The sequence below is a fragment of the Scardinius erythrophthalmus genome (genome assembly GCF_964197995.2).
Source record: "Scardinius erythrophthalmus genome assembly, chromosome: 20".
NCBI lineage: Eukaryota > Metazoa > Chordata > Actinopteri > Cypriniformes > Leuciscidae > Scardinius > Scardinius erythrophthalmus.
The window spans coordinates 18,315,807-18,329,608 of NC_138240.1; the positions used below are offsets into that span (position 1 = coordinate 18,315,807).

Below are 13,802 nucleotides of genomic sequence, written 5' to 3' on the forward strand. Positions count from 1 at the left end.
TTATAGTGTCCATAAGCCTGTGGAGAAGTGATCCAGCACTCAGATTTCATCAAAAATATCTTAATTTGTGTTCCGAAGATGAACGAAAGTCTTACGGGGTTGGAACAACATGAGGGTGAGTAATTACTGACAGAATTTTCATTTTTGGGTGAACTAACCCTTTAAGTTTCCTGACCGCCAGGGAATCCTGGAGATATTGAAGGAATCTCCAGTTTTGTGTCTTTATCAGCTTTTCCAAATACTGGCCCTGATAATCATCACAGATACTTACTGCTTGCTCCATTTCTGTAAATCCGTTTTTATGAATGAATGACTCTCACACCCTTGCTCTATAGTTTTCTTCATCAACAGCCGCTTTCACCCCCTGCTGGTGAGGTCGACTAACAGCTATGGAGATTACCACTCGGCAATCTACTGATATTCCTGCCATTCCCGGATGTCAAATGTTGAATTTTCTGTCGAATTTGAACCACTGAATTTGTGGAAGCGAATTGGTAAAGCGAAATAAAAGGGACCGAAAATTGCCTGTCGAATATTATAGGTTGTATTTTTAAACAGAATGAATAGCCTATTTTGGAAGTGAAATCTGAAAGGTGAATATGGATTATTGAATTTTTAATAATGAAAACATGTGTGAAATGTTTTGAATTGAAATATTCACAGCTTAAATTTACAACCATGTTGAATTTCAGCCCATAAATATTGCAAGCCCTAAAAATACAATGAAATTAAAATGCAAGCATTAATGCAACGCATATTTTTTCTAGTGCAATTCAACAAGCTTTTTTGTTTCAAAAACATTTGTCATTGTTTTACTTCCATAGAATTGCGAGATTTAAAGTGAGCATTGTGAGTTATAAATTCAGAATTGTGAGAAAAAAGTCAATTGCAGAAGTTGAAAACGTCAATTGCGAGTTTGTGTTTCATTCTGTGGCGGAAACAAACATGTTGAAAAAAATTGCAAAAATGTGGATATATATCGGTTGTTGGCTAGTCTTAAGATGTTTAGAATCCCACTCACCGCAAATTACATTGGTTAACCAAATTTCTGCAAGCAAATAAAGTTTGGAGTATAAACACTGTTCATAAAATAAAAAAAAAAACTCATCTCTTCATCAAGCACTAAACTGTATCATGCTGGGGGAAAAATAAATATTTGCCTATGCTTTCACTATTCCTTAATCCCTCCCTGTTCTAGCGTGTACTATTCTGATTTATGCCTGAAACTTTGCATACTAGATCTTCTGTTTATTGCCTCTTTAAGTATCTCTTGTTGTATTCCTCATTTGCAAGTCGCTTTGAATAAAAGAGTCTGCTAAATGAATAAATGTAAATATAAATGCAAAATAACATTTCTAATGTCAAATGTCTCAGTCAGCTGATAATGTAGCATTATGAATTACTATTTATGAGTAATGCAATATTGTAATACAGTTCTTTTAAAAGTAGCAATTTATCCCCTATTTTAGCAAGATCATTAGCTTTCAGTCCATATGTATCCTTGCAACATCGCATAGCATCTCTGAATTTACAGTTGTAATCTAATTCTGGCATAATCTTTAAATGTTATTAGTGAAATACTGCAGCACAGGTCTCAGTCTACAGAGCGTTTGGCTACTGCAGAAAGAGGATCTCAGAAAGGATTCAACCTTTCCTATTCTGACTGATTTAGTCAAAAGACGAGATGCAAGGTTCAAAGGTGACATTAAGTAACCTCAGTTGCACAAGCAAGCAAATAATGTGCTATGGTGAAACAAGCACAAAACCTTGTGTAAACTGTTACAGATGGTTCCCTTTCAAGGGAACTCGCGTTGCGTCGATTGACGCTATGGGAACGCTTTGCGTGATGACGTCTTGAAGCACATGTAAAATCAGTCCAATGGTGTGGCGGGACGTCAGAGGCGGGTGACGTCACGTACCAGGAAGCTATAAAAGCCGGCCTGAAGCAGGAAACAACAGCTTTCTGAGTCTTCAGTAGCGCTCTATGTGAAATCTGTCTTTGTCTATTTATTGTTGTCTGTCACTATATATATACAAATCCAGCGAGCATTTCAATATGTGTGTGTTTCCCTGCCCACGTTATATTACGGGTATGGACACTCACGTTCTGTTGTTTGGGAGAGGAGCATGCCCAGTCAGCACTCGAGGGTGCCGGCTGTGTGCATTGCGAGGCGCTGTCTATGCGCTCGCTCCGATCCCGGCTGAGTTTCTTCCGAGAGGCTCGCGCTCCCCAGGGCTCGGGTCCCGCTGCTGCCGAGGCACGGCGGCGATCTCAGTCCTGGGGTTCGCAAATGAATCTATCAGCGGGGTCTGAGACGGGCTCTGCCTTATCTCAGCCTTTATCTGATAGACCCGGTGGCTGTCATCTGGGTTCGGAAGCACGCGATGCGGTTTCTTCCGCCCCGATGACGGCACAAACACTGCAATTGTCCAGTTCTGAGGAACTGGATGTTGTTAGTGTTGAGTCTGTGTCTGAGGTTCCCCACCTCAGTCTCATGCATTTGAAGTGTTGCTGGAAGTAGTGATAAGAGCAGTTGATAGACTATGTATTTAGTGGCCCTGATAAACAGGACGTTCGTTTATAAAGTAAACATGACGAACGTTTTTCTGCCCTCACGTGCACACACACACAAAAAAAATAAAAAAATATATATATAAATAAAAAATATATATATATGTTGCTGTTATATATGATATGTATATATATATATATATATATATATATTCAGTATGGCGAGCAAGCAGCAGTTTAGAGTGTGTTTCCATCCCTGCCCGCGTTATTTAACGGGAGGTGATACTCACACTCTTTGTGTTGTTTGTTTGGGTGAGGAGCATGCCTAGCCAGCACTCGAGGGTGCCGGCTGTGTGCATTGCGAGGCGCTGTCTATGCGCTCGCTCTGATCCCGGCTGAGTTTCTTCCGGGAAACTCGCGTTCCCCAGGGCGTGGGTCCCGCTGCTGCCGAGGCACAGCGGCAATCTCAGTCCTGGGGTTCGCAAATGGATCTATCAGCGGGGTCTGAGACGGGCTCTGCCTTATCTCAGCCTTTATCTGATAGACCCGGTGTCTGTCATCTGGGTTCGGAAGCACGCGATGCGGTTTCTTCCGCCCCGATGACGGCACAAACACTGCAATTGTCCAGTTCTGAGGAACTGGATGCTGTTAGTGTTGACGCTGAGTCTGAGGATTCGCCACCTCAGTCTCATGCGTTTGAGGAATTACTCGATGTCGTCAACGAGAGCTGTTGAGATTATCTATTGAGTGGCCAGAAGATAGGCAGGACGTTCGCTCGAAGAGTAAGCTCGACGAACGCTTCCTACCATCTCGTGTACAGCCTCAGCGCAGTAGCCTTCCGTTTTCCCCCGATCTCCACACCGAGGTGTCGGGATCGTGGGGGGAAACCTGTGTCATACAGTGTGTACAGTGCACAAATATAAACCTACTTCTCATCTTTTCCAATATAAAGAACATGGTTATGGTGAGATGCCGTAGGTAGAGGAGACGCTTGCGAGCTATCTCTCTCCAGCAACGGCATCTTCCCTGAAGGCTCCTGTATATGAGGCTGCTGAGCGGGAGCAGCCTCACTTATCTTAAAAGAGCGCTGAACATCGTGCCACTCAAATACCGAGTGTGTCCTCCCGTGCTCCCCCACAAAAATATCGGGGACACGGAGGACGCTCTCAAACCCAGCAGTCTTCAAGGGGTAGAACGGTTCTGCGGACCGTTATTACCACCAAGAAGGCTGCTGGGAAGAAATCCTGACGTCCGAGGGCTCAGGATTAATGAGGGTAGTCCCCCCCGAAGTAGAGCGGTTAACACCTCTTTTACGGTGCCCGCCTCTCTTCGGTACCCTCAGGGGACCGTTCTGCTAACCCTGCCGCCTCCGGTGTTACAGGGCGCAGCGGTCTCCGGCGAGCACATATCTCAAGGACCACCCGGAAACGTAGTGGCCTCGGGATGCCCGCCCCCTCCGAGGAGGGTGTTAGAGCAGTCTGTTCGATCGTTCCCTGCCGGTGCGCCGTTACAGGGCGACGAATTGACTGCTCAACAACAACAAAATCCAGAAACCAGTCTCGAGAGGCTGGTACCTCTAGTAGAATCTTTGACAGCGTGGAAGTTACTGTCAAATGTTTCTCGTTGGGTCCTGCAGACCGTGGAAAAAGGGTATCAGATTCAGTTCAAAAAACGCCCACCTCGGTTTATGGGGGTTCTGCCCTCTGTGGTGGCCCCCGAGCAGGTTCTGGTTATGGAACAGGAAGTAAACACTCTGTTAGAGAAGGGGGCCATAGAATATGTACCCCCCTCCAACAGGGAAACCGGGTTTTACAGCCGGTACTTCATAGTTCCGGAAAAGGACGGGGGATTGCGTCCCATTTTAGATCTTCGAGTTCTGAACGAGTCCATATTTCCATCCGTCCGTGTCATTGGAAGTTCCTGAGGTTTGCTTTCGGGGGCAAAGCATACCAATATCGTGTTCTTCCATTCGGCCTAGCTTTATCACCCCGCACTTTCACGAAATGCATGGATGCAGCTCTGGCGCCGCTGCGCCTCCAGGGTATTCGCATCATGAACTACATCGACGATTGGTTGATTTTAGCTCAGTCGCATCAGTTGGCGGTTCAACATCGAGATGTTGTTCTCGCCCACATGAAAGAGCTGGGGTTACGGCTGAACGCCAAGAAGAGTGTGCTTTCTCCACTCCAGAGAACCACTTTCTTAGGCGTGGTTTGGGACTCAGTGTCGATGCAGGCGCGCCTGTCACCGCCACGTATAGAGTCCATCCTTGCAGCTGTGAAAAGTGTAAAGCTAGGCCAGCTACTCACTGTCAAACAGTTCCAGAGACTGTTGGGTCTCATGGTGGCAGCTTCCAACGTGATACCTTTTGGACTGCTGCACATGAGGCCCCTGCAGTGGTGGCTCAGGACCAGGGGGTTTTCCCAGAGGGGCAACCCATTTCGCACGATCAAGGTCACGCGGCGATGCTTACGTGCCTTGGTTATGTGGAAGAAACCGTGGTTCCTGTCCCAGGGCCCAGTGTTGGGAGCTTCTTGTCGTCGCAGACTGCTAACGACGGATGCTTCCCTCACGGGTTGGGGAGCGATCCTGGAGGGTCGCTCAGCTCAAGGTCTGTGGGAAGACCATCATCGTTCCTGGCATATCATTCGCCTAGAGATGTTAGCTGTCTTCCGGGCTCTGAGGAGCTTTATCACAGATCTCAGGGCAGACACTCTGTCGAGACAGGGGCTGAGGCCCGGGGAATGGAGGCTCCACCCCGAGGTGGTGGAGCTGATATGGAGGGAGTTTTTGCCAAGCACAACTGGATCTGTTTGCGTCTCGAGAGACGTCTCACTGTCCACTTTGGTTCTCCCTCACGCATCCAGCTCCTCTCGGACTGGATGCTATGGTACAGGCGTGGCCGAGGCTACGTCTGTACGCCTTTCCCCCAGTTGCTCTGCTCCCGGGAGTTCTGGAGAGGGTTCGCAGGGACCGGGTTTGCCTGCTTCTTATAGCCCCGCGCTGGCCGGGCAGAGTATGGTTTCCCGACCTTGTGTCCCTCCTCGACGGGCCTCCTCTGGAGTTACCTGTCAGGAGGGACCTTCTGTCCCAAGCAGGGGGCTCGATACTTCACCCCCGCCCAGAACTGTGGAACTTGTGGGCTTGGCCTCTGAGGGGGCCCAGCTCATAGAGTCAGGTCTCTCAACTGAGGTTGTTGAGACCATTCTACAGTCCAGAGCTCCCTCCACGAGGAAACTTTATGCCCTGAAGTGGAGAGTATTCACTTCTTGGTGTAGTGACCGTCGGTTGGACCCAGTTCACTGCCCAATTGGTACAGTGCTGGAGTTCCTGCAGGACCGGTTCACTGCAGGTCTGACCCCGTCCACTTTAAAGGTTTATGTGGCGGCCATAGGTGCTTACCACATTCCTTTGGGTGGAATGTCTGTGGGGAAGGACCCTCTGGTATCTCGTTTCCTTCGTGGCACTTGGAGGCCTTTTGTCCTCCTCCCTTCCAGAATGCGGACCAGGAGGCTAATAATTTGCTTTGCCCAGTTCGGGCGTTAGACGCCTATGTCCACAGAGCTCCCTGTGGCGTAGAAGTGATCAGTTATTTGTTTGCTTTGGCTCCCCTAACAAGGGAGGTCCGGTGTCTAAGCAAAGAATGAGCAAGTGGGTGGTCGAGGCTATCTCACTTGCTCATGAGGCGGCTGGGCAGCCTTCTCCTTTGGCTGTCCGGTCGCACTCTACAAGGAGTATGGCGGCCTCTAAGGCCCTTATTTCAGGAGTTTCACTACAGGATGTCTGTGATGCGGCAGGCTGGTCCTCACCGCACACTTTCGTCAGGTTTTACTCTTTGGATCTAGACTCTGCTTCAGGGTCTCATGTTTTGTCATCCTAGTGCTGCTCTATTAGATTTCACACAGGACAGACATTTGTAGCTATGGAGGCGTTGGTATAGACGTTCCCATAGCGTCAATCGACGCAACGCGAGTTCCCTTGAAAGGGAACGCCTCGGTTACGACTGTAACCTCGGTTCCCTGAAGAGGGAACGAGCGTTGCGTCACCCTGCCATATCTCCTTCATGCCTGTCAGCACGACTTCAGACTTTACTAAGCTGTTGTTTCCTGCTTCAGGCCGGCTTTTATAGCTTCCTGGTACGTGACGTCACCCGCCTCTGACGTCCCGCCACACCATTGGACTGATTTTACATGTGCTTCAAGACGTCATCACGCAAAGCGTTCCCATAGCGTCAATCGACGCAACGCTCGTTCCCTCTTCAGGGAACCGAGGTTACAGTCGTAACCGAGGCGATTTGCATGTGCACAGAAAAAATCCATGGCAAGTACATGTGCTTCAGTTATGCTGGTGGAAAGGCGATTTTAACTAGGTTAGACAGGGGTTTAACACTTCACTGGACTTTTCAAATAGAGATTAAAGTGGGCTTCTGCCAGCTACAGTATATGAGAATCTTTTCGCTTTGTGATGGCATTCAGTTCTGGCTGGTGAGACCCGATCGTCTCTGACGCTCCTATTTCACAAGGGCAGTGGAAAAGTTTGGGTCAGCAGAGCAGGCTGCTGGAGGGGGACGGAGCTAGATTCTGCCAAACGGAGCATGTGTGCGCATATGTGTGTGTGGCGAGAACTGAGTTTTACGATGCTGACTCTAAACAAGAAGGAGAGAGAGAGATATCATGCTTCCAACACCCATGGTAAACTGAGGTCAATCAAGTTCGTGCAGGGAGTGCTTGCAAACCTGTTTTGTTCTTCAATCGTCTAGATGTTTTTCATTGAGAGCCAAAAGCTGGCGCATTGTAACGCTTGACCCCTTCATACTCTACTCTGTTATACCCCCGGTTTCACAGACAAGGCTTAAGCTAGTCCTAGATTAAAATGAATGTTTGAGCTGTTTTAAATGAAAGCAACTTGCACTGACAAATATTAAAATATGTCAGTGCTATTGTTTTGACTTAAGATGCACACTAGTAATGTTTTTTTTATAGGTCACGTTTATAAAAGCTACTTGAATGTCCTAATTGAACTACGACTTGGGCTTAGTCTAAGCCCTGTCTGTGAAACCGGACCATAGAGACTGACACTTAAAGGGATACTCCACTTTTTTTGGAAATAGGCTCATTTTAAAAATCCCCCAGAGTTAAACAGTTAAGTTTTACCGTTTTCGAATCCATTCAGCCGAACTCCGAGTCTGGCGGTAGCACTTTTAGCATAGCTTAGCATACATCATTGAATCGGACAAGACCATTAGCATCTCTCTCAAAAAAATGACCAAAGAGTTTCAATATTTTTCCTATTTAAAACTTGACTCTTCTGTAGTTACATTGTGTACTAAGACCAACGGAAAATGAAAAGTTGCAATTTTCTAGGCTGATATGGCTGGGAACTATACTCTCATTCCTGCGTAATAATCAAGAAACTTTGCTGCCATATGATTGCAGCAGGCGTAATGATATGACGCAGCGCCTGAAAATAGGCTAACTTTCGTCAACATAACGAACGTGACAACCTGCTTGCACAGGGAGCGTGCCTTGTAGCATGGAGACATTTGTGAGAGACGATTCAGAAGAAATCCACTAACTTTACCTAATTTGCCGGCTGAAACTACACAAACTTAGTCCCGGTCACATTGGAAGTTACCGAGCTGGGGACTATTTTCATATATCGAAACTCTTTGGTCAATTTTTTGAGAGAGATGCTAAGGGTCTTGTCCGATTCAATGATCTATGCTAAGCTATGCTAAAAGTGGTACCGCCAGACCCGGAGTTCAGCTGAATGGATTCGAAAACGGTAAAACTCAACTGTTTAACTCTGGGGGAGTTGTAAAATGAGCCTATTTCCAAAAAAAGTGGAGTATCCCTTTAAGCTGCATTTAAAAATGTATGAGTGTCTTACTGTCTTTGCGTTATACAATACCGTTCAAAAGGTTGAGGTCAGTAGGATTTTTTTAAATGATTACTTTTATTACAAAAGATTTCTATTTCACATAAAGCTCTTCATTTGAACTTTATATTAATCAAAGTATCCTGAAAACATGTACCACGATTTCCACCAAAATATAAAACACAACAACTGTTTTCAACATTGATAATAATAAGAAATATTTCTTGAGTACCAAAACAGTATATTAGAATGATTTTGGACACTTGATTTCTGTTTTGCATCACAGGAATAAATTACATAAAATAAAATAAAAAACTGTTATTTTAAATAATATTATACTACAGGGCCGTTGAATGCTTGAATATGATTGGTTGACGAACATTCTAAGGTGTGCAATTATTTTCAGGGAAATGGCTAAAGTAGTTCCAGGCAGGTCTTAACCGCATTACAGTTCCATATCACTTCGCGTAGTTGACTGTTGGAAAATAGGATACAAGAAAAAAAACATGCAGCCCCATGCACTTGATCTGAATAAACTGAATATATAAATAAATTGATAATCCTGCTGCACGGGTTTTCATAATTATTGCAGATAATATAACAAATAAATAATTATTGATAGCAGGCCTACTTGTTAAAAGGACTTTGTGTTTAATTTATTAGACTAGTCTACTGTCAATAATTGAAAAAAAAAAGAATGAACGAATTAATTAAAACGAACTGAATAAATACATAAATAATATTGACGCACATGTTCTCTCTCTCTATCTCTCTAATATAACTGCATTAATAACTGCATAAGCCGGGGACACACTTTCTGTAAGGACGGTTATGAATGTAATTAGATACTTATGACTGATCATGCGCGTTCAGTCTGTGTTCATAGTCGGTGTTTAAAATCTGCTGTGCAGTCGATGAAAACAGTCAGTCTTAGAATGTTTCAGCTATAGTCCAGTCATTTTATAAAAAAAGGTTGAACAAACTCAACTGATTTTGTATCCTCAATATGTCCTGAGTAACGAAAAAAAAGTCCCGAAGAATCCCATTAGGGGAAAGTTTCGAAAAAGACCCAAATATAGCCTATTCATACGCCTATTCATTCTTTTTCTTACGTGAGTAGGGTAAAAATTTTAATCTTTAGATATCACCATGAAAATTACTGAGTTGATTACTTACATCAAGTGTAATACATGTGTTACAAGTTTTTTGAAACTGTTTGTTAACATGGACAAACGGTGCATAATCTAATTATGTATGTGCTAATTTGCATAAATACCACAACAGATCTAAACATTGAGTCTAGCCAGGTGAAAATGTCTTGTTGAATCTTGTTGACAATTAACAGTAAAATACTTAATGTTAAGGTCTGAATGGAACCCATTTAGGCTACCCATTTAGGACTTTTTTTTCCTTACTCATGACATATTGAGGATACAAAATCAGTTGAGTTTGCTTCTGTTGCAATTTGTTCAAGGTTGACCCCCATTTCGGCTTAAAGTCATGGCTTTGTCTATACAGGACTCCCTTGTAAAAGAGACTGTGACTCAATGGGACTTTTCCTGTTTAAATAAAGGTTATATATATATAAAATGACTGGACTACTAGTCGATAAGTGTACCAGCATTAGTCTGCTATCAATGGCTCAAACCTCCGTTACTAACTCTAAAATGACGTTTTAGAATTAGCAACGGAGGCATGGGATTAGATGCGTAAGAAATTAGTCCTACATACAAGAGCGTTTTAATGACAAAAACTTGACAAACGTCTTGAAATACATCATCTGAACAATGTTTCGAGGTGTGGTAACTGAAGTATAAGCGGAATAATTGACTCCGGGCCGTTGAATTATTAGAAAAATAATGCACACCCGAAGTGGTAATGCGGTCCCGACGAGAAGCGGACTAATGGTGTGGAAACTAGTAGGCTATAAGCAGAATAATTGACTCCTGTTGACTAATTAGAAAATTTCAACGGTCTATCGTCAGTTATTCCTTACTTAAATAAAATATCACAACAGTACTGCACCCTTGATGAGCATAAGTGACTTCTTTCAAAAATAATTTAAAAATCTTACCGACCCCAAACTTTTGAAAGATAGTGTTTAACAAAATACCAAATGGCATTTATTTTGATGAAATGTAGTACAAACACACTTTTAAAAAAAAATAATTCACACAAAGCAGTTTATTAATATAACAATATAGATAAGCATGTTCTTTGGTAATGTATTGAATTACAGCTGTGGTTATTCTGTTTGAACACTGTGTCGACTTCCACTAAAATATGACTTTGGAAGAGGTTAGTTAAAAGTAATTACAAAAGTTGTACCAAAGAAAATGCATCAATTGTCTGATATTTTACATCCATGCAGACATTTTAAGGGTGTCTTAGGGCATTCACACATGTACTGTAGTTCGGTTCTCTTTGTTCTTTTCTTCCGGACCAAAAAAGAAAAAAAACAGTACCCTAGTAAACATAGTCAGTTACGTCTTAAGTAAACTTTGTTGAGAAAGTAAACAAATGTGTAACAGTATCATTATATTAGATCTGTACATTCACTCTTAAAGTGACAGCAGCCTATTATTCCTGTTGCTGTCTGTTTTTAATGTTAATCAAACAACAAATGACAGAGAAAAAAATGCTTGACTGAATAACTTTTGTAACTCTAATAAGGATGAATTAATAAGGATGTTTATACAGTGAAGACTATGCAGTGTTATTTTACATTTGCTTACTTTATTACATTTCTGTACGCGTAAAAACTACTGTTAGACCTAGCTGAAAAACCTGAAAGCACTGTTTATTACATTTGTATCTTTGTTATATTGTATTTATTTGTGGTTTTGCTTTTTCTTATTTTATTACTGACTTTTTGCCGACTTTACTGATATTTTTGTCTTTAAAAATATTTTAAATGTATATAAGGCTAGTAGTTTTAGCTGTGGTATTGTAATATAGAATTGAGAATTTTCACTGGTCTAAAATGTTGGTGTCAATGCTGCCTGTTTTTGCAAACACAGTTTCATGGACGGTAACAAATATTTATGGCCGGAAATTTTTGCTTTAGTCACCGGCTATTGGCAGGTGTGGCAAAAAGTTAATTTTAGGCCCTGTGCGTACATGATGGAGCTGACAACTTGTGATGAGCTTATAAAATGTGGTAAAGGAGTCAAAACAACAGCAGAAATCCCTCCGTTACACAGACAAATGAAGATCTGCTGCGAGGAGATGTCTGTACTGCCTGTCCCGAACTGTAATGGGCAACAAAATTGCGACTATGACGAGAAAAAAAACAGTATGCTTGAGCATTCTTTCCTTTTTAGGATCACATCTTGAGACATCATGTCCTGTTTTTGGTTCATTTATATGTCTTTGGTCCGTGTTTCGTTCATTTTTCAGTCAAACCACACCAGAGTTTGTTAGAAAGCGGGCCGAGACCCATCTTTTCAGGGGTCTCGGTCCTCTTGTTTGGTGCGCATGGGTTCAAATGGAAGCGTTCACACTTATTCAAATGATCCGCACTAACAGAGCAATCGCACCAAAGTTCATTTTAATCAGACCAAACCTGACAAGTGTGACACCCTTAAACACACCCTTAAAAGTGTACAAATACTATCTAACCTATATGGTAACACTTTTCTGATTACCAGCACTTTGAGCTTGTTTCTGTGTGCACAGTCCATTCAGTCAACACAAAATGTTCCCGCAAGCCTGCTACACAAAAAGCAATTACAATCGACACAGAAAACATTTAATTACAGACAAACATTAAGCTGAAACAAGTAATTCAATTTAATGGTGGATGGTGGCAATTTGGTCATGTATAGCCTTATGAGTTTAAATGAATAATAATGGATTTCAGGATCAATAACATTTAGCATTTTGCAATTAGCATGTGATAATCTACTGCTGAATTTCCTCAGCATAAGGAAAGCACTGAACAAAAATATAGTTTAACACAAGCTGGTCTGTACATGTCATGCCTTGAGCGGGAAACCTGTGCAACCTGTTACCTTTTTGACGAAAATGAAAATACATTTAAAGGGTTAGTTCACCCAAAAATGACAATTCTGTCATCAATCACTCATCCTTGTGTTGTTCCAAACCCTTTAGACTTTCGTGCATCTTTGGAACATCTATTCACCGTTCATCTATTCACCCAAAACTGCATATGGATTTCTTTTACAATCTCTATATGAACGTTTTGCAAAATTTTGGGTGAATACTTTCAATGGAGGAACAGAAATCTCTTCAGTTGTGTTTCTAAGATGAACAACGCGTGAGAGTGAGTAATTGATGACAGAATATTCATTTTTGGGTGAAACTATTAAGTGTTTTAGGAATATGCACAAATCTGCTGCACTCTTCTTGCCCTATCATCTTACGACCTCTCTCTTCATTGCAAGCTGCTTGAAACGAGTCTGTGAATGAAGCATTCAGACTCGTTTAAAGCAGGAACTCATGACCTTTCTGTTTAAGAATCTTTGAAGAAATTTTGATTGCAGCGCTTTTACCTGCAGAATTGCACAGGTAATTTCATGCAGGGAGTATTGGATTTGCAGTCTCAATTTCAATGGCATCTGGAAAAAGTGCTATAGGTTCTCAGAATAATTTCTATGATTTCTCAACCACTGTTTGAGCTTTTAGTCTTTCAAGCGTCATTTTCATTATAAAATTCCAAGTGATCAAACAAGTTATCAATGCAGGAGTTTTTCTTTGGCACCACATGGATTTGACAATTTAATTCTAGTGCCTTTTTTTTTGACACATTTAAATATGAACATGAATATAATATGAATACCGTGAAAGCAAAACTTCTAGATATTTAAATGCGTTTCTAACTATATGAGCAGATTACAAAAGTGAGCTGTAATTATTTTTGAAAATATTCTTGTGTTATCAAAGTGCTCCAAATCCTCCACTCACAGCAATATACGTTAGATAAACAACGCACAAATAATAACAATGATAATAATTATGCAAAACTATCCATTCAATACATTCTTCAAAAGTGAAAAAATGCCAGCTGCTTTATATTCTAATACCCCAAGTGTACTTGACTACACCTGAAGTGCCCTAAAGTGATTTAAACCTGAGGAAATCACCTGCATGGCAGCAGCCGAGTATGCATTAATCCAGCTGTCACAGAAATTCATAACAGGGATAAACAGCAAATGTGTCCCACTCTGTTTAACTTGTTACTCTGGGTTTGGTTTAACAAGGGTAATACATATTTTCAATCACTTTTCGCAGGCGATAAGCCATCTGAAGCCAGTTATAAACATACCGAGATGTGGGTAAACTACATTTTGGATTTATTTCCACAACATCAGAAAAAAAATAACATATTATCCAAAGACTTTTAAACTGCACACGAAGCCGCAAACAGAGCTCGATTCCGCAAACTGTTTAC

At 42.1% G+C, this 13,802-nt stretch overlaps 1 protein-coding gene across 1 annotated transcript in view; it reads right to left on the bottom strand.

Annotated features, from left to right (window-relative positions):
* Positions 1-13,802, bottom strand: part of ghra (growth hormone receptor a) — a 39,390-nt gene that overhangs the window by 25,135 nt on the left and 453 nt on the right. The window lies entirely within an intron of this gene.